Source organism: Pipistrellus kuhlii, unplaced genomic scaffold, assembly GCF_014108245.1.
Source record: "Pipistrellus kuhlii isolate mPipKuh1 unplaced genomic scaffold, mPipKuh1.p scaffold_m20_p_1, whole genome shotgun sequence".
Lineage (NCBI taxonomy): Eukaryota > Metazoa > Chordata > Mammalia > Chiroptera > Vespertilionidae > Pipistrellus > Pipistrellus kuhlii.
Window position 1 is genome coordinate 116,175,342 of NW_023425404.1, and position 27,441 is coordinate 116,202,782.

A 27,441-nucleotide genomic window follows, 5' to 3' on the forward strand; every position below is an offset into this window, starting at 1 on the left:
TAAACTGGTAAACATGCTTCCCTGAGTTCTGTGAGCCACTCTAACAAGTTAATCGAACCCAAAGAGGGAGTTGTACGAACTGCAAACCTATCGCCACATCAGACAGAAGTTGTAAGTAACCTGGGGACCCGTGATTGGCATCTAAAGTAGGGGGCAGTCTCTTGGAACTAACTCTTAGCCTGTGGGATCTGATACTGTCTCTGATAGGTAGTATCAGAATTGAGTTAATTTATAGGCCATCCGTGGTGGGGAGAACCCCCTCACATCTGGTGTCATAAGAGTTGTGGGTTTGGTAGTAATGTGAGAGTAAAGAAGAGATGTGGGAGGAAAGACACTGATTTTTTCCTAAGACAATTACAATCCTTATAGCTTTCCCAACTTACACTATTGAATCTTGTTTTGTTCCAACTATAAAAGAATAAAAATCTTTACTACAAAATCAAGGAAAGTCACAATGCTCAAAAATTATTTGTTGATGAAAAAGTTGGGAAACCTGAAAATTTATTTAGTAAAAATGATCAGATCACTGAATAGCAAAGGATATTTTATTAGATTAAATCTTCCCAAAGTATTCTGAGATTAAGTAATGTATCACTTCTATTAAAAACTAAGAAAAAAATGCCCTAGCCAATTTGGCTCAGTGGACAGAGCATCGCCCTGTGGACTCAAGTGTCCTGGGTTCAATTCTGGTCAAGAGCACATACCTCAGTCACAGGCTCGATCCCCAGCCCTGGTCAGGGCCCATGTGGGAGACAATCAACTGAGGAGTCTCTCTCACATCAATATTTCTCTCTTTGTGTCTCTCCCACTCCCTTCCACACTCTCTAAAAATCAATGGGAAAATATCCTCATTAAACATTAAAAGAAAGCACTAAAAAACAAACAAAACTAAATACTGATTTTAAGTTGTAGATGAAAAAGTATAATAATGCAAGACTTTTTTATCAAAACATTATTTCTTTAAAAAAAACAAAAAACTTCTATTTCAAAGATATGCTGATTAATATTATACTACAGTTGTTTACCCTTGCTTTCCAAGTTGAGAGCTGAGGAATTTAGTTCTAAAGAGGGTAGGAGGGGCCTTGTTCTCTTATATAATCTCAGGTCCAGTTTCCCCAAGTGCTAAACCCTTTAAACTCTGATTTATACACCAATAACAACACATGTCCACAGTAGGTAACCTGGCTAAGTAGGCCCAATGTTTTACCACAAATATGAATAAAAATATTTACTTACAATCTACAGTTTTCTATTCACATACCACTCCAATATTAAAGTCCCTTTTTCTCCAAATAAACATTTTTAGACAATTAATATTTCTGTGGCAGCAGCAGATCAGCAAATACATTTAGCTAAACTAAGTTTTATTAAAGGTATTGTCACTAATACCACCTCAGAATGGCTTCTTTTCCCCAAGTTCTTCCCAACTGAACTCAGTCCTAAAGCTGACACTTATTAAATCAAGCCTTGAAGGGTTCTCAAACTCTAGACCTAAAGTTAGTACATGGAAGTACAAAGGTTTCTTTCAATCAGCAAACAAAATGGCAACGACTTCATTTCCAACAGAATGTGCCTAACATATTTGTTAACTCTAAGAGTGTGCCTAGCCTCCTTAATTAGATATCAACTCCCTGAGGAGAAATATCCTGCAGATTTATTTGTACCCAGGATGCTGGGTCTTTCATCAGTTTAAAAAACACTGCTTGGATGAATACACTCTACACACTCAATCCATTTTATTCATCTTTCTTCACTTTGCCAAATGTCTTTGAGTAATTTTCTCAATGTTAGAAATATAGTGAAGAAAAATCTAGAATAAAACAAAAACAAAAACCTTCCTTATCATGGATACCATTTCCTTTGGAGATTCTAAAATCATACCATTAGGCTATAAATATTACAAGTCTTTATTGAGGGGGAAAAACAACAAAAACATCTCAGACTTGCCAAGAGATGGGATCTTGCCAAATGGTTCACTGTTGGGTCCAGGTTAAAAGTAAGTAATAGCATTCTTCATTTTGAATCGATACCCCATTGGAGCCATTGATAAGGCAACAAAATACAAAATGTGCCCTCTGTCACTAGAATAAATTATTTACTTAGGAATCCTTATTTAACAAAAGAAAAACATGACTATTTTCTATTAATTTGTATAGACCCCTCAGGAAAACTCTAGCAACAAACACCTGGAAAAGACCTAATCACTACATTAAGCATTAAGCTCAAGTCACTAAGCAAATTAATTTTCTAAAGGGGAAAGATATTTCCTTAATTGCTCATGAATTACCAATTTGACACACCAATTTTGAAAACAGTTTATTAGAATGTAAGCTTCTCCAAAGGAGGTTCACCTAGTTAAGCGTCACTTGTAAACATCCACACCAACTAAAGTAAATCTTCAAACACAGGAAGGCACTCAGTTACCAAATGAAATAACTCAAATCCTTTGGAAATAACTATTTGGAAATACAGCTTAAGAAATTATATTTTAATATTCAAAAGTCAAAAAAAAATATTCAAAAGCCAGTTATCTGGTTTTCTCATAACAGTGCATATTTAGTTTGAAGTCCTCAACTAGAATAAATCAGATAAAGCCAGTGAGATATTTAATTCAAAACTGTTCTCTGATTATTTATAGGTTCCTACTTCCCTATCCAACTGATCTAAAATTGCTTACCTAAGCTTATCTGCCAAAGAAATGGAAATTCTACCCAAGCAAACACAGATATTTCTGTCAGGAGCATTATCCAACTAAAAACACACAAAGACAAGAGAATTTCAAAACCAAGCTGGCTACTCAATACTTTACATTAAGAGATAAGAAGGGGATAAAATTGTTTGTGATCTCTAGTTCTTTTCAGAAAAGATTTAGAGTACCTCAAAATAAAAGTCAGATATGCAACTAGATAAATTGAATTTAAAAGTCAAGGCCATACTATTATACAAAAGAAACAGCAAAAGTGTGACACATTAAAGATAATATCGGGTCTAGTAATAATTAATGTCGTTTTTTAACATTCGTTTAAAATCTTGCTTGGCGTTGACTTGTATTGACATAACCTTCAAACACGTGGTATCTACAGAACGTGTGAAGTGCAATTAACAAGTTTTGCTTGAAAAAGTTTGTGTTTGGTTTGGTTTTTGTTGCAAAACTAGGGCTAAGAAGATGGCGGATGAAGAGCATATTCGGCACTGCATGCTTTACGAGTTCCAATTAGGAAGAAAAGCAAGTGAGGCTGCAAAAAACATCTGTAGTGCTCTTGGTCAAGATGCAGTTAGCGCCAGAAAATGCCAGCGTTGGTTTGAGAAATTTCGCGAGGGAAATTTTTCGTTAGATGACAAGAGTGGTCGAGGCCGTGTGTCCAATTTTGATCAAGAAGCTCTTCAAGCTCTTTTGGTGCAAAATCCTCAAATTACCCAACAAGAGCTTGCGACAACTTTAAATTGTTCACAAAAAACAATTTCCAATCAATTGCGTGCACTTGGCAAAGTCCAAAAGTTTGGAAAATGGGTTCCTCATGAGTTGACCGACAACAACCGTAATCAAAGAGTCACAATTTGCAGTTCGCTCCTCTCGTCAAAACCGTTTGCCGTTTTTAGAGCAAATTGTTACCGGAGATGAAAAATGGGTGCTGTATGTTAATTTGAAAAGGCAGCCTCAATGGTTGGACAAAAATGAGGCTCCGTAGCCCACGCCAAAACCTGACTTGCATGCGAAAAAAGTGATGTTGTGTGTTTGGTGGAATTTTAAAGGAATTCTTCATTATGAACTTTTACCATCTAACCAAACCATTACAAGTGCAGTGTATAGTGCCCAATTGGAAAGGTTAGCCCAAGCTTTAAGAGAAAAAGAACCCTCGCTGATTAATCGGAAGGGCGTAATTCTTCACCACGATAACGCACGACCACATACTGCAAGAATCACTGCTGAAAAACTGCGCCAGTTGGAATGGGAAGTTCTCCCTCAACCTGCATATTCTCCTGATATTGCCCCTTCCGATTACCATTTGTTTCGTTCTTTGCAAAACTTTCTTCTTGGAAAAAAATTTAATAATGAAGAATGCCTCAAAAATGCATTGACCGAATTTTTTGCATCAAAATCACAAGAATTTTACAACAGAGGGATTAAAATGCTTCCTGAGCGTTGGGCACAAGTAGTAGAAAACAACGGCAACTATATTGTTGATTAAATTTTGTTGTATTGTTTAAATAATTCGATTTTTAAAAGTATTAGAAAACGACATTAATTATTACTAGACCTAATATAATTCCCAAATCTGAGTATTAAAAGTGGTTTTAAGCTACCTAGTGGCCAAAAAAAAAAAAAAAAAAAGTAATATCCTTCTCTGTATGAAGGAAAAAATAATAGCATCCCATCTTCCTTCTCTGGAGAAAGAAAAAATATCATAGTATGTGGCATGAGGGTCTAAAAGTTCCCCACTTGGGACCTTACACAAAGACCAGTGAGAAAAGTGTGAATAATATCCTTTTTTCATTTACCTACAAATAAGTTCATGGACCACGTTGTTATTTTCTATTAAAACAACCTGTTAAAGGCAAAAAGCATTCATTTTAATTTACTAAAAGAAAATGCTACCTGATCCTCCTTTTGGGCCTCCAAAATATGACTTCATACCACGATGGAACTTAATGTATTCTGCAGAATTTTCTTCCCAAATATATTCTTTCACATTGAGAAGACATATGATTCAGTAATCCTAGATGTTTGAAGGCCACAGAACTCTTACCCTGCGTTGCTGCTTTGGAAATATAGTATGAGAAGCCATTTCACCAGAGCTGTAAGCAGAGTCTCTGTCACTGGAAAACTGGTCCCATGGACTTTTATGTTGTAGTGGTAGGGTGAGGGGAGAAGAAAGACAGGCAGAAAACAAGGAGCATACACACTATCTGCAATAGATCTGGTGAAGTGTCATGAGGACAAATAAGGCAGGTCAGGAGCTGCTTTTTTAAAACCCTGGGTAAGTGGGAGCTTGGCTTGTTTAGGAAAAGCAGAACAGAGGCCAATGAGGCTGGAGCCAGCAAAAGAGGAAAGTGGTTGGAAACTAGGTCAGGGAGGCAGCAGGGGCAAGACCAGCTTCTGATTCACTCAACATTTGAAGACATAGTTGATTTAGGTTGCACAGTTCTACGCCACTGAACCTCGGGGAAATCAACTGGCCTAAAAGATGCTTACAGCCATCAGGAGGGTCCCAGGGGACACCTAAGTTGGACTTCACCTGCAGCTGTCCACATCAGCAGTAGTTTTAAATCAATGCCCAGTCACTATAACAAGACATGCTATAGGGACTTCAGAATAATTGTTTCAGATGTGTAAAATCGTTGAGTTTTAGTTTTGGCATACTGTTGACACATTCTTTGTAAAGCAGTTAAAACTCCCAGTTATAGTATGTTAGACTAACACTCTTCAACCACAGAGCATATGCTCGTCATTTCATTTACCACAGGTTACCCGGGTTTCCCTGGGACACTCCCATTTCAAATACTCTTCTTTGCTGTCCCCCAGAAATGCATGCTTAGCTCTCAAATAGTAAACTGTAGTCATAATTAGAGAATATACATTGACCATCCCTCTAGGAGACAGAAAACGTGCTTCTAAAAACAGTACCAGAGCCCTAGCTGGTTTGACTCAGTGGATAGAGTACTGACTGGCGTATGGAATGAAGGGTCCCATGTTCGATTCCAGTTGGGGGCACATGCCCCAGTTGCAGGCTCAATCCCCCAAATGAGGTATGCAGGAAGCATCTGGTCAGTGATTCTCTCTCATTATTGATGTTTCTATCTCCCCCTTTTCCTTCTTCTCTGAAACCAATAAAAATGTTAAAACAAACAAACAAAAAACAGCATCAGGGTATTTAGATATATGGTTTTATCAATAACATACCCACATTTTTTAAGTGGGTATGAGTGCTTACTAAATGCAGATATATTGCTAATGGATTAGCTGGGTTTTTATAAAATTCTATTAAGGTGTATACTATTACTATTCCCATTTTACCGATAAAGCTAACAAAATGCAGACCCAGAAGGTGAGCCCAAATGGCCTGATTCCAGAGGCTGTCAAATCACACTACCTCTCTACTAAAAGAAACTGGATAGAAAAGAATTACTCGCTGATAGATGTTACCCAGGGACAGAGTGGAGGACATATCCTTTTCTATTTTGCTAATAAGATAATCTCTGTGTTATTATCACCCAGAATCAATACTCTTTATGGAGATATATGTAACCCAGAGCTAAATACACTACAGGAAAAGAATCTACTGATCTTAGAATATTTCTGATCTATCCCCATTTTACTGATAAAGGTAACAAAATGCAGAGAATATGCTCAGTGACAAGTGATACGAAATATAGAACCACAGCATGGACCACAGAACTCTGAAAACAGGATGCAAGCTCACCTTCCTGGGCATGAAACCACCCACCTACCAGCTGCCCTTCTCTCACAAGTTTACATTATTTCATCTATGGGAGGTCACAAGCTTGTTGCATAACTCTCAACTGCTTTATTATTTTTTAAAGGAGTCATGGAAGTCGTGGCCTGACATCCCACCCAAAGCATAAAGATATGGTGGGGGGGATGGAGGAGCAAGAAAAGGCTCAGTCCAACCAACTTGCACATTTAGTTATCAACATCAGCTGCCACAAAGGAAAGGGGAAAGTTCAGAATGCAAGACAGCAACAGGGGAAAAGGAAAACACACACACCATCTTCCACTCATGGAACAATCTTCTGCATTGGAACATGGCTGGGCCTCTGTGCAGTGTACCACAAGGCCACTTCTTGGGGTCTAGGGTCTGGAGACACAATTACAAAGATAATGCTCTCCCCTAAAATTGTGGTCAGCAACCTGTGGCTTGCGAGCCACATTCAGCTCTTTGGCCCCTTGAGTGTGGCTTTTCCACAAAATACCACAGCCTGGACAAGTCTATTTTGAAGAAGTGGCATTAAAAGAAGTTTAAGTTTTAAAAATTTGGCTCTCAAAAGACATTTCAATGGTTGAACTGTTGATATTTGGCTCTGTTGACTAATGAGTTTGCCGACCACTGGCCTAAACATCTGTTGTTGTTGTTGTTGTGTGTGTGAGAGTACACACACACACACACACACACACACACACTCTAGAGGCCTGGTGCATGAAATTCGTGTCCTCAGGGAGGGGTCCCCCAGCCTGGCCTGTGCCCTCTCACAATACAGGAGCCCCACGATTGATCACCCCAAAAAGATGGGTTCTGCCCACCCATCAAGGGCTTCTCCATGAATTGCCCCAAAGAGGTAGACCAGAGCCGAGTGGTCCCCCCTCTGTGCCATGTGGAGCCACGGGACCCCCCCCCCCCGACCTGGCCACACGGAGACACAGGACCTGCCTCTGCGCCGCACATGTAGCGTCAAGCCCCTGCCCACCCATGCACACACGCAGCCCCATCCATGCACACCCACCCGTTGTACACACAGCCTCCTGGTGATCGCTCATGGCAGTGTGAGGGTGTCATGGAGGAAGGGCGTGATGATCACATAGGCTTTTATTAATAGGGTGTGTGTGTGTGTGTGTGTGTGTGTGTGTGTGTATGTGTGTGTGTGTGTGTGTTTCATGGCAAGTCCTTAGGAGGAAAGGGTGTGTGGATGTGGATGTGTGGGAATGTGAGTGTGTGTGTTTCAAGAGAAGTCCTTAGGACGGAGGGTTTTAGGCTCAGAAAAGATGGGACTAAAATGATACAAAAATGGAAGTAAAAGATGCTTTTAAAAGGAACTCCTAGCTACTCCTACAGATCTCAGATGCTGACACAATGAGTCTGAAACAAAGACTGACTGAAGAGGCCAAGCCCTCTTTATGTGCTTTATGACTAAAGCCAGCCCAGTCCCATCTAAACAAACAGCAACACTCAGGGTCCAAATCTGCTCCCTCAGTGAGCCACCCAGAGCAGCAGCAGTAACATAGGAAGTACTGGCTCTCCATAGGATGCGATTAGGAGGAGGGTCTCCATTCTCAAAATTTCCAATCAAAGTCCATGATCAAGTGACCACAGAGAAACCCAAGGTAGAAAGCACTTCCCAGCAGGGCAGAGGAATCCTGCTTCCTCATCCCAGGGCCACGCCCCTGCACCATAAACAAAGCAATCTCAAAGCACCAGTTGGAATCCAAACCAAATAGCTTATGCAGAACCTGGAAGAAAGGATGGACTCTTCTTTTGGGGATTGGAGCTCTTACCAGAAGGGACAGAGAACCCAGGCCAAAGGGAACAAGAAACACACGTGGACTGCATTACCAACAACACGGGGCCCTGTTCACCCCACCCACCTACCTCCAATCCCTCACACCTCCATTTCTAAGAACTCAAATAAGACTTCCCAAAATTCTTCTAAACAGGCTGACCAGTAAAGAGAGGCAAAGCCTCATCTCCCTCCTTTCCCCCCTTCCCCTCCCTCACCAGTCCCTGCCACTAAGGACTGGTTAGGTGAGGTTCCTGCACCCCAGAGAGCTCAGGGAGGGAACAGTCTCCTGAGAACCCCAGGCAGAAGTGCAATTACAGATGCTGCTCGGTGTGACTGTATTAAACTTTACAGCACTGGTAGATTACTGCCAAAACACGGTCATTGAAAAAAATATACCAAAAGAAAAAAGAATGCTGAAAAATGTAATGTGGAATATTCTTCAGAGTTCAAATAATAAGGAAAGAGAGAGCAGCCAAGCTCCCCTGATGAGGCAAGTAGGCCATGGGCTTACCTTAGAACCTCACTTCAGACAAACCTCTGCTAAGGATCTTTATTCATACACATTACACTAACTTGAAACTATGGATATGTTCGGAGGATGGAAAAATATTTGTCAGCCAGATGGAATGTGGATGAAGGCTCTACTAGTAATTACACCTGGACAAAAAAAAAAGATAGGAGCCAAGCTCACCCCAGGTAAAACAAAGGGGTGCCCACCATGTGTGTGAGGTATCAACCAGGGTGGCCCACTCTCCTGCCATTAACTGCTGACCCTGGACCCCTCTGTTTGAGGGTAGAGTGCTTCCCTCACTCAGCAATCAATTCCCGTGTTTACAGGAGCCCATGAACCAACAAATGAACTGAGTGAGAGCCTTTTACTCTACATCACTGTGAACTCCTAGTTACCTATGACCTCTGACCTGCTTTTCTCATGCCTGGCTCAGACTCCTAACCCACAGCTTCACTCTCACTTCTAACAATATCCTCCTCCTTCCACTTACATCCTGGTTACTGAAAACTTACCTCTCTAACAGAACACTTCTTGGTTTCTGAGACCCCTGCCTGCCCACAGATTTTAACCTCTGTTCACCTTGGTCATTGCCATAGACTGAATGTTTATTACCCCCAAATCCAAATGTTGAAGCCCCAATCCTCAATGTGAAGGTACTTAAAGATGGGGAATTGGGGGTGGGGGGATGAGGGTAGGTCATGAAGGCAGAGCCCTCATGAATAGAATCAGTGCCCTTTGAAGAAAGATTATCTCTCCATCATGTGAGGACACAAGACAGCCACCTGCAAACCAGTAAGTGGGTCCTTACCAGACACTAAATCTACCAGCACCTTCATTTTGGACTTTCCAGCATCCAGAACTGTGAGAAATTAGTATTTGTTTTCTAGGGCATCCAATCTACGGTGTTTGCTACCGCTAAAATAGCCATCCATACCTTTGAGTTCAGAGGTCTTTCCCACTCTCCAATTAGGCCTCAGAGCTCCAGCTTTGGCCCTTCACTAAGGTGATCAGATGTCCCGCTTTTGGTGGGACAGTCCCGATTTTTAACAATTTGTCCCGTGTCCCGAGGCCTTCACCCCAAACTTTCTAACCCAGCTCCCTGTTTTTCCATGGCTCATAAAACTGGCTCAGCACTTCAGGTGTAGAAGACCCAGGTGGATGGTACTGGTGAAATTGGCACTCATCCCAAACCTGGGGCAAACTCTAACTGAGTCCTAATTGAATTGATTAGTTTTGTTCTGAGTGAGCAAAACCAATCACATATAAGATTATATCCAGACAGCAGTTGAGGGACAGCACACACAGGGAGAAAACCAGCCTTTACTAACATATGTACAGGCACTGTGCCAGGTGCTTTACCTGTACTTGGCTGCCTAATATTCACATCGTAGAATGAGATGAGCAAACAAGCTCAGAGAGGTAAAAGAACTTACCAAATACCACTAGGCCCACCTAAAATCAGGTATGTGTTCTTTCTAGGACGCCAATGTTAGAACTAATAAATGATAACAAACTCTTGAAAAAAGTCTTGTGGGGCATGGTAATGTGAAAAGTATCATTTAAAAAAAAACATAGAAAGAACTCCTATATTGCCAAAAACTGGTTTTGCTCAGTGGATACAGTGTCAGCCTGCGGACAGAAAGGTCCCAGGTTCAATTCTGGTCAAGGGCATGTACCGTGGTTGTGGGCACATCCCCAGTAGGGGGTATGCAAGAGGCAGCTAATCGATGATTCTCTCTCATCGATGTTTCTAACTCTCTCTCCCTCTCTCCTCCTCTCTGTAAAAAAATCAATAAAATATATATTTTTTAAAACTCCTATATTTATTTATTTAGAAAGAAATCGTATACATATTCAGTTAGCCTTAAAAGTCACAACGTGGACAACAGATTACATTTGGCAAAGACAGTTATTATACAATTAAATAAATACCTAGGCTTTGGTTTATGTTATGAACAACTATTTTTAATGTTTAATGTTTAATGTTTTCGACACTTTGTACTAGTGTGAACAAGAACTAAGAACACACATCTAAAAAAAGGAAGTTTTTTTAAGGACAGAATTGTGTGAAGTTTTTTTAAAAACATTATTACTTTTCTGTAATAAAATCACTATCATTCCAGTAACTAGGAAGTTTTGGTTTTGGTTTTTCTTCTTTTGTGGTGGCAAGTGCCAGCACATGTGGGAGGTAGGATGAGGCAAGACAAGTGAGAGCAAAGAAAACTGTACTCAGGAATCACAAAGAGAGTTCTAGTCCTAACTATACATTAAAGAGCTTTGTAAGAGCTGGTGTCATCAGCATCCCTGAGCTTCAGTGTCCTCTATGAAATCTGAGAGCTCTATGTTCTAGGAGGCCTCATCCCCCACCCAGTCCTATGACCATTGCGAACATGGGCTGATGACTCGAGTGACACACTGCAGAGAAACCACGGGGTGTGGTTTAAAGAAGACTATCAAGTGAATCATCCATGAGTAAAAAATAATTTACTTCCATTCAAAAAGTCATGGTAATCTACAGGATGTTTGTAGAGAGATCATCTTACAATTATTCTGAAGAAGCTATAAATAAGCAGTATTTGAAATTTAGTGAGCTATGTGCAATGGCTCACCAAGAAGCACATGTATTGAACATGCTGCAGACTGCATTTGCAAGCTGTTTGGTTTCTAGCACAAATGGGGAGGGGGCCATTTTGATGGATCCAATCGTTACAGATTCCAGCTGTATTTATAAAACAGCAATCTCACAAAGAATTGTAATTTAGAAGCATTTAAAACAAACAAAAGAAAAAAAAACTACTTTGGGTATATACATAGAAAGCGACAAAGCCAACTGTGTTTTTGTTTTACTGAAAATTATTAAAGTCACCAATGGTAGAGAGTACAAGATACATACAAGTGGAGATTTCCCTTGACTTTACCAGAGTTCACATTTCCCCTTCTCTGAGCACTCATTTAATGCAGATTATAGAGTCTAATAACCACCTCTGTGGCATCCACTTCAGACTCTGTGTGGGCAGCACAGACAGAGAAAAAAGTGAGTCTATCAGTCTTAAGAAATAAGAGGCTGCCAAATTCAGAAAATCAACACCAAATACCTTATCCTGTTTTCAGAGGGCTGACTTCTGACCTCCATTGTTCCCCGTCCTTCACCCTTCACACACTTGCTCTCAAAAGTAGACTTGCTCTTTATGAAACCTACCCAGAATGTGACTGAGGAGGAGGGTACGAGGGAGGAAGAAGATAAAAAAGAGACAATGAGGCTCTCATGTAAGAAATTTTGCTTTCCAGACCTAACACAAGTAAGTTCCTTGGTGATGTTTTCAATCTTTAAAGGATAAGTAGTGATTTAAAAAAAAAAAAAAAAAAGGAAGGAGGAGGAGGAGGAGGAGGAGGAGGAGAAGAAGAAGAAGAAGAAGAAGAAGAAGAAGAAGAAGAAGAAGAAGAAGAAGAAGAAGAAGGAGGAGGAGGAGGAGGAGGAGGAGAAGAGGAAGAGGAAGAGGAAGAGGAAGAGGAAGAGGAAGAGGAAGAGGAAGAGGAAGAAGAAGAAGAAGAAGAAGAAGAAGAAGAAGAAGAAGAAGAAGAAGAAGAAGAAGAAGAAGAAGAAGAACCACCAAAGGAATTCTTTTTAAAAGCTTTGGGTTGTTATATAGAGTATTTACAAAAGAAGAACCTACTAGTTTGATACTACCTTCGCATGTTTTAAGAGTCTTGAGCCATTGCTGAGGCTGCTCACTCCTACTGTTCACTTTCCCATTTGACCTACTTAGATCAGTATCCTAGTTGACTGACAGACATCACCTTAAACATGTAAATCTTTGTTGTAGCAGGTATTAGCTAGGGGGAGGGGGGTGGTACAGAGAGAGAGATTTTACCACATTAAGGCAAGAGAAGAATTAAATTGGCTCATGTAATCCAAAGAAGTATTGAACTAAACCAGAAATAAGTCAGGGATCACTGAGTCTCAGGAAACTCTGGACAAAGTCCTGGGCCAATGTTAGTCATGTGGGTGAGAAGAGACACTTTCTAGAAATGGTGTGAATCAGAAACTTTCAGATGTCCCCTGTGCAGCAAAATATAAAGTTTACACATTGCTTATAATTTGTAAAGACTTTGTGACATTCTACATGGGAAATCTAGTGTACATGTACTGTGATTATATTTAATAAAATATTGCAATAGTGGGTAATTGGCACATCTGAAATTTTGTCTTCTAATACTAACTTTTTAAAATTAGCTTTATTGTTGAAAGTATTACAAATATCCCCTTTCCACTCTATTTTTAAAGGTTTAAAGTCATTAAGACTTGCAAAAGTTACACCGATATTAAAATATTTCTTCCTCAAAAAAAAAAATCCTGAATCATCTATCACCTAAAAGCTCTTTTAAATGCTAAAAAGCCAACCAAAAACACTAATTATTAATATTTAAATATTAATCATAGCTAGTGTGTCATTTTCCAATAAAGAATTTATTTACAATAAATTAGTCCTGGCAAGTTTAATGCAGATCTTTAGAATACATGGAAGGCATTGCAAAGGCAATGTTTAAGGACTATTAAGAATAAGGCATTCCTTTAATAAGATATAATAAAGTTAAAAATAATAATAAAAAGGAAGGAAGAAAGAATTCAAGTGAATGGCAGTGCCATAGAGTGGATAAGCACACATTCTCTGCATTGAATAGCTGAGTTATGAGTGATCTTGAATGTCTCTATGCCTCCGTGTGCTCCTCAGTATAATGCAGTCAATTATAGTCCTGCATCACAGGGTGAGGATCAAAACAACGATGCATGTGAAACATTTAGTATGTGTGTCAGAAACAACTCACATATTAGTGACTGTCATTCCAGAATGAGTTTTAGTTCCAATTCTACTCATAATTAGCTATATGTTCTTGGGCAAGCTAGTTAGCATATCTGAGCATTGGTTTATTGACCAAAAAAACAAGGAGACTAGGTTAAATGATTTCTTGATCTCTATGGCTTCTCCAAGCTCGAACCCCCTTAACAGCACAATATAGTTTATGATTTCAAATTATTTTCAGTTTCTGGTCTTACCTTCTTTATGACTTATTGGTCATGACCAAGATTTATCTAAGTGTATGGTCACAAAAAAAATCCTAACGTATTAGGAAATTTTAAATGATTACTAAAAAAGATTATCTATTATGGTCTCCACCATCACGTGAAATCCTCATATTCTAATCTCTTAATTTAGGTTAGTGCCAGGTACCCAAGTTATGTAAACAATAGAATTAGCATATACAGACAGAATTTAATGTCACTGCTAAACAAGACTAATAAAATTAACCTGTCATGATTATATTCCTAAAAGACTGTAAAAATGGTACTTAGTTCTGATATTTGCAAGTATCACCAATACTTAGATAAAGCCAGGCCAATCCTTGCTTCTCTATTAATTCTCTGCATGTCCCCAATCTGCATCAATGCTGACCATTTTCCCTGACACTTTGGCCAGTTTAAATTTCATTTCACATGCTATTTGCATGGTCATTAAGAGAGAAGCATCAACAAGCTCTAACGAAATAATTACTTCAGGCAACAGTGCTCAATGGATGCTAACAGACAACTGGCAGAAAGGTGAATGAGGAAATTCACAATGCAAGGATCAAGCTGCCACCCCATCAACCCCAATGTCACTACAAGGCAGATAGACAGACACCTTCCTGAGATGATGAAGTAGGCAATACATAATACCACCAACAAACCAATCTTACCTAAAATTCTGGACATGAAGCTAATCGGGCTTTGGTGCTAAATTACTATTTACAGAAATAGAGACATTAGTTTTAAAGAGAAAACTATCAGTGAAGTACAGAATGTGGGACAATCTACAAGACAACTGACCTGATTCTTCAACAAATAAATAGCATGGGGAGAAAATAGTAAGGGAAGAAGAGGTGTTCTAGATCTTAAAAACTTCAAGAGATGTAACAGTCCCATGCAATATGTGGGCTTTGTTCAAATCCTGGTTTGAAGAAACTAACTATAAAAAGATATTTTTTAAACTAATATGGATGAAAACGATGCTGGTGAAATGGAGAATTCTATAGATACCTGGGCTGCCCTCCCTTACCCCCTGCCACCCTCCCTACCCCACTTGATATCTGTTCTGGAACTCCACATTCAGTCACTCACCAATTGAAAGAGCAGGGCCCTCAGCAGAAACTGGCCATACACAGGCTCCCAATTCCACATAGAACCTCTCAGGTAAGAAGATTCAGAAAATTCATGGTTTCTAGAAAAAGAGTCAATTCTTGGGACTATGACTAGTAGGTAACTTACAGGTTACTCCATCAGCAATTTTTGCCAATAGGTTCCTAGCCTCTCCAAGTTTCATCTGAAATCCATTTATGTAAAAAGGATAAAATGTGCCCTGGCTGGTTTGCTTGGTGGTTAGAGTGTTGGCTGGAGGACCAAAGGGTCAAGGGCATGTACCTCAGTTGCAGGTTCAATCCCAGGTCCCTGTCGGATGCGAGCAGGAGGCAACCGATTGATGCATCTCTTTCAAGCTGATGTCTCTTGACTCTTCCCTCTCCCCACCTCCCTCCCCCATTCCTTCCACTCTCTCTATCTAAAAAAAAAGGAACATCCTCATTCCTCGGGTGAGAATTTAAAAAAATTAAAAAGCATAAAATCATTGCTCTGGGCATTTGAAATGAGAGAGGAGAAATGAGAGAGGACAAAAAGAGATGGGCAACGATCAAGTGGAAACTCAGATTTTTGCATTAAGTAGTGCTCCACCCAAGCATCTCTATTCCCTGGGGCATTTTGGTTTTACAATTTACTTTTTTTTTTTTGTCTACCTTTTTAAAATTATTTTTTTCTTTTTGTTAATCCTCACTGAGGATAATTTTCCATTGATTTTTAAAGAGAGTGGAAGGAGAAGAGACAGATAGAAAGAAACACTGATGTGAGAGAGACACATCAATTGGTTGCCTCCTGCACGCACCCAGACCAGGGCCAGGATTGAACCTGCCATCCACGTAATTGTCCTTGACCGGAATCAAACCTGGGACCCTTCACTCTATGGGCCGATGCTCCATCAACTGAGCCAAATCAGCTAGGGCTATGTATTCCTTTTTAATTGAGGCATAACTTACACACAAAGTAAAAGGCGCACATTTTACATAAACAGGCCCTGCAATTAATTTCATTTGGTTTGGCTTTCCAGTATAACATCCCCTTTCCTCAAGACTAGTGCTGGGCAGAAGCACTCCAGGAATGCAAGAAGAAACACGTTGGGACCTGCTTTCAACTTCTGAGCCCTGCATGCTGGTTGCCTGCTCCGATGGCCAGCCAGGGCACACAGACATAAGTTAAACGGAGTCCAATGGCAACTAATGGTACAGCTTCTTTACTGTATTTTTAAGTCTCCAACTGCCGCCAAATCCTGCTTTCCCAAAGCTACCAGTTCAAGTCATAAGGTTTTTAACCTACTGCTTCCTGGAATGGTCCAATAGGTTTGGAACAATGGCTGCCCCCTTGAGCAAATTTTAAAGCTGGCACGTCACTCAGCATAGCTAAAATTATGAAATTAGCTCTTACCAAGCTCCTTGGTAATCTTTTTAAAAATACAGACCAAAAGATATGAGGTGTTTAAAATCTTCTCCAAATTTTCAGATATTTATGATACATAAAGAATTCCTCTGCAATCGAGAACATGAACTCTTCCAATGCGAATATATGTAAATAGGAAAAAATATCATTTAAATTGTTACAGAGGACATAATATATTCATATAAAATATATTTACATAAACATCATGAAAAGTGCATGATGCTTAATTGAATGCCATCTGTTAATAAGGCAATAGCCTTAAGACAAAAGTGGCATTTCTGGTACATATAACATTTAAAAGACAACTCAAACACACAAACTCTGCCTAATGACAGAATTATGTGTTTTTCATTTGGCACCATCCTCATACTATGCCTAAGGAAGCCATTTCACAAATGGATCGCTTGAAGACACTATAATTTCCACATGGCAATGCCAAAATTAAAATGCAGTACCAAATCCTCCTTAAAACAATAATTAAAGACTTACCTCAAAAATTGATTATTCCAACTGAGATTTCAAACCCCTTCTGAAGATAAGAAGTCAAAGTTTTACAGACACAATTAAGGGAACACAGAGAGAAGGCCCAAGTTTGATCTTCCCTCTTATAATCTTTCTTACAACATTGGGTAAGCTTTTTAATGTCTCCAAGGTTTAGTTTTCTCATTTCTGAATCACTAATAATGGTATTTCTCCCATGGAATGACCTGGAAGATCACAGAAGGTAATGAAGGAAATCATGTCTGGCATAACAGAATAGGCTAGCTATTAAGTTATCATCCTAAGGCCCATCTCAGTGGAAATCATTTTCACTAGCCCAGAGTATCTCTTTCTGACAGGGCAAAGAATATTCCTTAAAAGGAAATGTTTTGTGCAAAACAATCAATAAACCTCAAAAACATTCTACAAAATGAACAAAGATGGACACAAAAGGCCACATACTATAATATGATTCTCAGTATATGAAAATTTCCTAGAAAAGGCAACACTCAAGACATAGAAGAAATATTAGTGGTTGCCCAAGACAGGAGTGGGAACAGAAACTGGCTACAAAGCCTAAAACTGGATTGGGGTGATAGTTGCTTACAGCACAAATTTATTAAAAATGATGGAACTGTACATTCAGAAAGGGTGAACTGTATGGTATATAAATTATTTCTCAATAAAGCTGTACCAAAAGAAAGGATGTGTTTTGAAAGTGTTTGCACATGTATTGTCATGCCAATCTGTTATGATAGCAAATTCAGATATTTTCCACAGTATAGCAAAAATAGTTGAGAACACAAGAATCAGAGTTGGTTATTAATTCTGAGTTTCTTCCTAGGCCAAACTTCTTACTTCTCTTACCCCATTTCCACATCTAAAAAATGGGGCTCATAACAGTATTAAGGTCAGACTATTGTGACCAAGGCTATTGTGAACATCCTATATAATAAAAGCCTAATATGCAAATTGTCCCCTAGATTAGGAGTTCAACTGGGAGTTTGACAGCGTGCTATGACGTGCACTGACCACCAGGGGGCAGGGAGGAACATGGTAGGTGTCCGCAAGGCAGCACTGGCAACAGTTGGCAGTGGAGGCACTGCTGGCCACTATGGGCCCTGATGAGAGTAGGACTGCGGCAGGATGGTGGAGCACATGGAGGGATGGGGGTATCGCCAGGCCAATGCCAGGTGCCAGGAGAGGCTGTGAGACTGGAGGTGAGAGCTGGAGCTGCAAGGGTGGGGCCCAATTCCCACAGGCCACCCTGAGGGACCCCACTTATACAAGAATTCATGCACCAGACCTCTAGTTATTATATAAACTTCCCCCAGATTTCCCATATCAGTAAGAGGCACCACCCTTTACCCAGGTGCCAAGGCTAAAAATGTAGATGTGACGCATGATTGCTTTCCCTCTTATATATTAGCCCCAATCTATTAGCAAGTGCTGATGGTCCCATCTTCCAAATATATCAAACATCCAACTACTTCCATCCCTGTCCTGACAATATCCCCAGGGATTCATAAGAGCTTCCCACAGCTTCCTCCTGCTTCCATTCTCAGCCCCTCTACAGAGACCACTGCAATCCAGGCTAGAGAGGCATTTAGTTTTTAAATCTTTTATCGTTTAAAGTACTACATTATGTCCCTTTTCCCCCATTGACCCTTTCTAGTCCCCGCTCCCCCAACCCCATGCCTTCACCACACTATCGTCTGTGTTCTTGGGTTTTTGTATATTCGAATACAAGTTCTTTGGTTGATCTCCTCCCACCTACCAACCCACCCCCACCTTAAACCTCTGAGAATCAACAACAGTCTGTTCCATGCTTCAATGTCTCTGGATATATTTTGTTCATTAGATTCACATATGAGTGAGATCATGTGATATTTATCTTTTTCTGACTGGCTTATTTCACTTAGCATAATACTTTCCAGGACCCTTCATGCTGTCTCAAAGGGTAAGAGATCTTTCTGTTTCACAACTGCACAATATTCCAGGGTGTAAATGTACCACAGCTTTTTTATCCACTCATCTACTGATGGGCACTTGGGCTGTTTCCAGATCTTAGCTATTGTAAATCGCATTGCTAAGAACATAGGAGTGCATATATTCTTTCTGATGGGTGCTTCTGGTTTCTTAGGACATATTCCTAGAAGTGGGTCACTGGGTCAAATGGCAGTTCATATTTAATTTTTTGAGGAAACACTATGCTACTTTCCATAGTGGCTGCACTAGTCCGCATTCTCACTAGCAGTGCACAAGGGTTCCCTTTTATCCTTGCCAGCACTTATCATTTGTTGATTTGTTGATGGTAGCCCTTCTGACAGGTGTAAGGTGATACCACATTGTTGTTTTAATTTGCATCTCTCTGATGTTCAGTGACTTTGAGCACTTTTTCATATGTCTCTTGGCCATCTGTATGTCCACTTTCTAGAAGTGATAAATTAGGTCCTTTGCTCATTTTAAATTGGACTGTTTATCTTCATTTTGTTAAGTTGTATGAGTTCCTTACATATTTTTTATATTAACTTTTTATCAGATGTATCATTGGCAAATATGTTCTCCCATACAGTAGTGGGCTCACTTTTCATTTTCTTGGTGGTTTCCCTTGCTGTGCAGAGCTTTTTACTTTGATTTAGTCCCATTTGTTTATTTTCTCTTGTTTCCCTTGCCCTAGGAGATGTGTAGGCAAACATATTGCTACAAGAGATGTCTGAGATTTTTGCTGCCAATGGTTTCTTCCAGGATTTTTATGGTTTTACAGTTTACATTTAAGTCTTTTATCCATTTTGAGTTTATTCTAGTATATAAGTTGGTGGTCTAGTTTCATTTTTTTGCATGTATCTGCCCAAATTTCCCAACACCATTTACTGAACAAGAGAGGTATTTATAAACTGGGAGGCAGATCTAATATCTACTATTACCTGTTCAGAAGCATCCCATTGTCTCACCATCAACCAAGTCCAGACCATGGGCAACAGGCCCCACATTGTCTGGCCTTTACCCCGACCTCATCGCACATCCCTCCCCCCAACCTAGCTCCATCCACATGGCTTTCCTAGCATTTTTCAAGATGGAGCTCCTTCTCCAGTCTCTGGACAGCTATTTGCACCTGCCTCTGCACAGACAGATGAGAACAAGGTTCACCCTTCCTTCATTCGGATCTCAAATTCTCCTCATCAGAGGGGCCTCACCCCATTGAAAACACTACCTCCTTTCCTGCCAGACACTAACTAGCATTGTCACTATTTGGAATCACATTATCTATGTATTTATTTACACTCTGTTGCCCATGAATACAAACTCCATGCAGGCAGGGATTTTGACAGTCCTACCCACTGCCCTATTCACGCAACCACAGAGTCTGGCAGAGTGCCTGGCATATAGGAAAATTTGTTAAAAATTTACTAATGAATGAAAAAATCTCATAATGCACTGAGCACAATGCTTGCCAGGTAGGAAGTGCTCAAGAACTGTTAGTAGAAATAAAAATAATATTATTACAATACATTTATTATTATATTTCAAGGACAAGCATATATGGGAGCCCTTCTATTAATAGATTAACTGACTAACCCAGATCAAATCCCAAGTATGACAATCTAGTATTTCCAAAATGCATATTGCCATTCCATGAGTGCAGAATGACCAATATTAAGGATAAGGCCATCTCCTTAACATTCTGTGCTTTGCTGCCTCCTGTCACCTTCAAAGAGTCACCCCTACCCTGGAAGGTAGTCTTCATGCTATTAGGACCCTAGAGCAGTCCCCACAATGACAACTTACAGTCCTGGGGTGTTCCACCAGTTAGAAAGAGTAAGGTTTTCATTTCACTCTCAAGATACTCTAAGAGTTAGGCAAATGTGATTATCTCCATTTTGCAGATGAGGAAATAGAGAAACAAATAACCAGCTCGAAAATCATATACTAATAAATAGGAAGCTTGGGCCTAGGATTATGAATTTTTTTTAAAAAACTAGGCCTCTCTTTTTCCAACATTCTACAGTACCCTGGGCCATTAAAAAGGGAAAGAAAAAAAGGACCCTGACCACAACTTTACCTATTTTAAATAACATTAAGTTATAAGGAAAAGAATATTATTTTAAAAAGACTATCTATATAGCCATACCCACAATGGTGTTCTTAACTTCCTCTAGAATAGGGGTGTCAAAGTCAATCAGAGAAGGGGCCAAAATCTAAAATCCAGCCTAAATCGCGGGCCGAATGGTTTACTGAACAGTCATAAACTGTCATTGTGATGGAAACGCAGCGGAGTGCAGTGATGACAGCGCGGTGCGGGCCACATTACAAGGCCTGGCGGGACGGATTTGGCCCGCGGGCCTTGTGTTTGACACATGTGCTCTAGAACATGGGAATTTTCATAAACAACTATTAATAATGTATACTGCAGGAGTTTCTAATATGACTGCACAATTTTATAAACTCACTAGAGGCCCGGTGCACAAATTCGTGTATTGGTGGGGTCCCTCGGCCTGGCCAGCAATCTGGTCACGGAAGTTGGCTGGGGGGAGGGGCTGCAGGAGGTTGGCTGGGGGAGCATACTGACCACCAGGAGTCAGTTCCTGCATTGAGTGGCCGCGGGAGGTTGACTGTGGGAGCAAACACTGACACCCGAGGGCAGCTCCTGCATTGCCCCCTGGTGATCAGTGTGAGACATAGTGACTGGCCGACCGGTTGTTCAGTTGTTTGGTAACTTACTCTTTTATACATAGATTAGAATGATCAAGCCCAGAGGTCTGAAAAACCTGGATAAAATGCGTTTTAACTTTAACACTCACAGAATGTACTGTGTTTCATCTATACAATAAAAGCCTAAGTGACTGTTACAGTGGAATGACCAGTCGCTTTGAAGCGCACTGACCATCAGGGAGCAGATGCTCAACACAGGAGCTGCCCCATAGTGGTCAGTGCACTCCCCCAGGGGGAGCAGAGTGAGCACCATTCAGCCAGAAGCTGGGCTCACAGCTGGCGAGTGCAGGGGCGGTGGCAGGACCCGCTCCCGCTTTCACAGCAGTGCTAAGGAGCAGCGAGCATGCGGTAAGGAGCAGCGTGCAGGTGGGCCATAAAAAGTGAGGGGTCCGGGTCTGTGAGAAATGTGGCCTAAGCCGGCAAGAAGACATCCCCCAAGGGGTCCTGGACTGCAAGAGGGTGCAGTCCAGGCTGAGGGGACCCCTTCCTCCCACCCCCCAGTTCACGAATTTCATGCATCAGGCCTTTAGTATATTAAAAGAAAAACTTACACCAGTACTACAGCCCTCTCTCCAATACACTTTATTGTACAAAACTTGTGTCCCAGAATAGAGTAAAACATGCCATTTCTGTTATCTTTACAACACTCCTGAAGGCAGAAAGACATCCTGAGAAGCTGGGTGAAGAGAGAAGGGAGGAAGTTCCCTACCCTCCCCCATGTCCCTTATTCTTATTTTGGCATCACTGCTGCTAAGTTATTAAAAATTTGAGTCAAAAGCTCTGGGCAATGGCACAACACCATAAACACCATGGCCAGCCATGTCAGGGACCGTGTGTTCGGAACTTCATGACCTTGTATTTGCCCTCACCTTGCTGTGGGAAGTATATCTCACTACGTTCATTTCACAATTGAAAGCACTGGGACTTACTGGAGGTCACACACAACACTGGGACCTGGGTCCTAACTCAAACATGTCTGGCTTCAAAGCTTCAAACTGTTCCCCTATACCAATGGTCAGCAAACTCATTAGTCAACAGAGCCAACAATTGAAATTTCTTTTGAGAGCCAAATTTTTTAAACTTAAAATTCTTCTAACGCCACTTCAAAAGAGACTTGCCCAGGCCGTGGTATTTTGTGGAAGAGCCAGACTCGAGGGGCCAAAGAGCCACATGTGGCTCACGAGCTGCAGTTTGCCAACCACGGCCCTATACCACAGTAAGAAACGTATCCCCTTCCCCAAATGCCACCCTTTAGTCGAGGGTTGTCACTGAGGAAGGCTGTATCCAGTAGGTGTTTCAGTGTAACATAAATCAGCATTGACAACAAAAAAGAGCAATGGAGAGTGAGGTGACAAAATCTTCCCAACTACATGCACTTACAACCAGCCAGGGTGTGGTTAACTGGTCTACCTACATTTTTTTCTATCTTGTTTTTAGAGGAGACTTCTCAGCATGTACTCAACCCAGAAGGATTCAGCATTTTCCCCTTAAGATTTCTCCTCCTAAGGGCTGCTAAGGATTTATGGTTCAGTAGCAGGGATGGCTCCTGCATTCCAAGGCTTCTAAAGGGGATTTCCTTCACACCTCTAAATCCCAAGACTTTGCCATGGGTAGGGAACATTACAGTCACCAAATCATGCCTCCGCCCTACCTCCCTGTGCACACACAGCACTAGAGAGCACAGAGGACCGTTACTGCCCTGCACCAGCTGCCTCATCTTACATGAAGTCTTTGACAGAACCACACTGTTAAAGAGTTCACCTAATGTTAAAGCAACACTCCCTGTTCCTGCACTCTCCCCTGTTTTCCTTCTTGAGTTTGAAAATATAATTTCCCCCACAAACCCATGTCAAATCTTCTCATTTGTAAGAGAACGTCTGGTGATCATAGATGTAGTCAGTTACCCTCTGTGTAACACTAGTCTTCAAACTTCTGGGAACTCCTCAGAACAGCTCAGGGATACCACGTCTCCACAACTGCCCCTTAGGTTTATCTTTAGTGAGAACTCTGGAACAATACCATAGTTTCCCAGGCCCTCCACTAGACAAAACTGAACAGCCCAGATCTCTCCACAATGCTCTTAATCAGCCTTGAGAAAATACCACTCTTTTCCCTGCAGGCCTCTCCCAACTTCCCCCTCACCTTCCAGTCAGGAACCCAAATCTAAGGAGTTAGCTCTGATTTACATCATTCTTTCTGAGTTACAGTAACTCACAAAGTGCTACTTTCCCCTCACAGCTCCTAACATAGTTGCCATTAAATAATCTTTGTGTAATTTTGAACAGTTTTTTTACATATCCTGGTCCTGCCATGAAGGACCTGCATCAGTCTTGTCAACTGCAGTATACGCAATGCTAGGCCAGTGCAGACACACGGGCAGCTCTAAGTAAATGTTAAATGATGGAGTGAATGAAAAGCAAAGATTCCCCTATCAGCCTTAGAAACAGGATATCCTGTTGTCAACTTAACATGACTAACTGGCAAACTACACCAGTCTGCCAAATTAGTTCATTTCTTTACTGACAGTGTACTGAAATCAGTTATTAGATGGGTAAAAATGTGGATGCCTTTTGGCTGAGTTTTAAGAACTTAGCATAAGGAAAAATTTGTATGGATAGGCCCAGCACTTCTTGCACAAGACAGACAAACAAAAATAGGCCTAGATTAGATAAGGAAATTACACAAGGAAATGAAGGGAAGTGTCATCAAGTCATCCCAGCACTACAAAGTCCTGGGTTGGGCACCCAACATCTTACAGACACTGCAGCTTTCCCAACGCAATGCATTTTACAACACTGAGATGTAAAGTGGATGGTTGCCCAGAGCTCCTTTCTCTAGGCTTAAAGAAGGGTAACGACTCCCCGAAGGTATCTAGGGATTTTTACAAGTGCCTGAAATCCAGGTCTCATACAACCGAACTTCCTCACCCACAGAGAATTCTGGAGGGAGGGGGAGACAGGACATTAATAACAACAATAAGCTATAATACTAACCTACTACAGTTCCTCTTTTTTGGAGAAAAGTGTTCCACCCCTTGACCACCTCTAAAGGAAACCATTAAAAATCTCTTCCACCTTTACCTGTGATATTATTTTAAACAATTTAGAAATCAAAAGAAAGAAGGAGGGGGGGAGGAATGGTGGAGGAAGGGCAGAAGGAGGAAAGGCAATGTCTATCCAATTCAGGGATAGGATTTCTCATAGTCCTTTTCTCAAGCACAAAGCAAATCTACTTTTAAATGTCCCAGGCATGGACTCTCCAGTCCACAGGGGTATGAGGCTGATCATCACAAATAGCCATAGCAAGACCATCACACTGGAACACTCCAATGTGAGGCAACATTACAGAAAAAAAAATAAAGCTATTGACCTCTGACCTCAGTCCAGCTTAGCTATGCTGCTTACACTGCCTAAGGCCACAGGAGAGGTGAAACACAAGATTTAGAGATCTGATCTGTTCTATTTGAGTTTCTTTTTTTTACTTCTATATGTAGAAAGGTACCATTATTTCAGAAGGAATGCTGATAAGTACAGCAGGCTACATTCTACACACATTAACTTACTGGTTGTTACTGCACTGCAAAAACACCTCATGTGTGCATGCAGATTAAGAAGCCCCAAATAAGGAACAGGAACGAAAATTGTACCTGACAGTACATAACCACAACTTCCTTCTTTAAATTCTTCTAACTTCAAGAGGTATTGCATCATCCTAATGATCAATCTACTCCTAAACACTCGTCTTCAAGACCTCTTTTTACATTGTACATTGGAGAAATGAAATGCTCAAAAATTTTACAAGTGGAAAATACAACTATGTAACAACAAAAACATTCAGTGATTAAACTAACATTGAACAACGCGTTGTTTTTTTGTTTCTGTTTTGTTTTTGTTTTAGTTTGTTGTTTTTTCCACAAAGACACATACTCAAAAATACACATGGGGGATGAATCCCACTTATTTACTTTCTCAATGCAAAGTCTTTCAGAAGCAAGCATGTAGTCAGCTATAAAACTACTGCTATTCCTTGTGCTACAAAGAGTTCTTTCTACGATATATTTCCTATGAATCTCAATTTTAATTTTTAAATATTTTAAAGCTGATTGATAAGCCATAATACTAACCTACTATAGTCCCTCCATAGTAGGTTAGTATTATTCAAAAAGTCAATCCCAAAGTACTACTGAAATCCACAAAACTTTTCTGTCAGTATATTTATTCTTCAAAAGTAAGAGGTATTGTATTTTTTTTTCCTTTCTTCCCTCCCCTCTCTGTACAGGTATAAGAAAAGATATTTAAGCAACTTGTTGTTATTAATCCTGTTTGAAAGTGGCAAACAACTGTTGTAGAACTAAAGTTATTGGATATATTTTAGTCAGATGTGACTGGTAAAGATAAGAATCAGTAACTCCCTCATTCACACACACTCACTTACTCACTCATACACACACCATGGCTGCCAAGTCATAAATCAAGCAAAGATGCCTTCATCCTCAGGCTGTTCTTGGTGGTTGGGTACATGAGTAACTTTTTATTTATTGTTTTCACTTTTTTAATAAATATATTTAATTTTATACTTAAAAGTATTAAACTTGAAAGTATTAGCACTAAGAAATATCTAGACAGGCACCCTGGATACTATTTCAACTTAAAACAACTTGGACAGCTAAAATCTCCAAAGCTATGTAGGAGGAACATGTCCAGAGGAGAAAACTAACGTATCTGCAAACAAGAAATCCTCATCCCACTTTTCTGTACTTCTTTCACCGACACTCATTCTAAGCAAATGACTGTTCTACTGGCATTGACTAAAGTCTTTCGGAGGAAGGAAGGGCATGGTACCTCCCTGCAGACAGTAAGATCTACAATTTGTCCTCTTAAGATGATTCCTGTGCACATTTCAGAAGGGGCTTTACCATTCCCAACCCAGTCTATCAAAACTTAGCCATCAGTATCCATGCCATCCCCGAAGGACCAGGAGATGCTTGGGGAGAAACTGGGCACCAAAATTTTAGGACTTCCGTGTGGAGGCCACCCTAGCTCCTGGGTCCATTGGCGCAGCAGGAGAGATGTGTCAAAATGGAAAAGTTACTTACAGACTGGAAACAGTGACACTGTCATCTTGAAACCAGCGGGGCAACCCCCCGCGGCCCCTCCTTTGTTTGCCCAGGCGGAGGCTCCCTGGGGCCCGGAGCCCGCGTCCAGCCGCCCGGAGCAGCGAGGGGCCGGCCGGGCACCGCGGGCTCGGCATCTGGCCGCTCGAGGCGCACCCGGTGGGCGGCTCATCCCGCTCCAGCCGGGGTCTCTCCATTTTCAGGGCCGAGAAAGCAACAATGAGAGGATCGGAGCGGCAGCCCGGGTTCCTTTCTCCCTCGTGCCGTCCCCTGCCTGCCCAACACCCCTCTGGCCTGAGATCGCCGCGCCGGGGCCCGCCACGCCCCTGCCCTGCGCCCTCCCCGGGCGAGGCGCGGAGTGACCAGCGCACCCCGCACGCCCACCACCCCGCGCGTCTCCTCCTCGCGTTCGCAGCAACCCCCGCCGCACGGTCCGCTGTGCTCGGACGGACGGACGGTCGGTCACCGCAGAGAAGCCCCGCGGCCAGGCCCGCCGGGGGTCCCGGAGGCCGGGAGCCGGGGGGTCGAGGCAGGGCGGGGGTCGTCGCGCCGACTCCCCGCGGACACCCGCCTCCCCCGAGCTCCGGGTCTTTGTGTGCAAAGTAAGTGCGGGAGGCGAACCCACCTCGGCGCGCGCACAAAGGCGCTGGGCTCCCTCGGCGGTGCTCGCTCCGGGGCTGCGGCGGCGCTCCGGAGCCCCCGCGGCTCTGGGCGGCAGCGCGGCGGCGCGGACGCGGCTCAGACGGCGGCTGCGGCCGGTCCGACGCAGAACAGCTCTTCACACCCCGCGGCCCCGCGCGTCCGAATTAA

General features: G+C 41.5%; 1 protein-coding gene across 2 annotated transcripts in view; it reads right to left on the minus strand.

The window, feature by feature from the left end:
• FAM107B (family with sequence similarity 107 member B) overlaps positions 1-27,441 on the minus strand; it is a 236,317-nt gene that overhangs the window by 48,514 nt on the left and 160,362 nt on the right. Inside the window, exon 1 of one of the 2 annotated variants that reach the window (XM_036460390.2) lies at positions 27,257-27,421. The exons of the other annotated variant lie outside the window; for it this stretch is intronic. The gene's annotated coding sequence lies outside the window, so the exon portion shown is untranslated. Of the gene's footprint in view, positions 1-27,256; positions 27,422-27,441 lie in introns of those variants that run through there. 2 annotated transcript variants of the gene reach the window in all.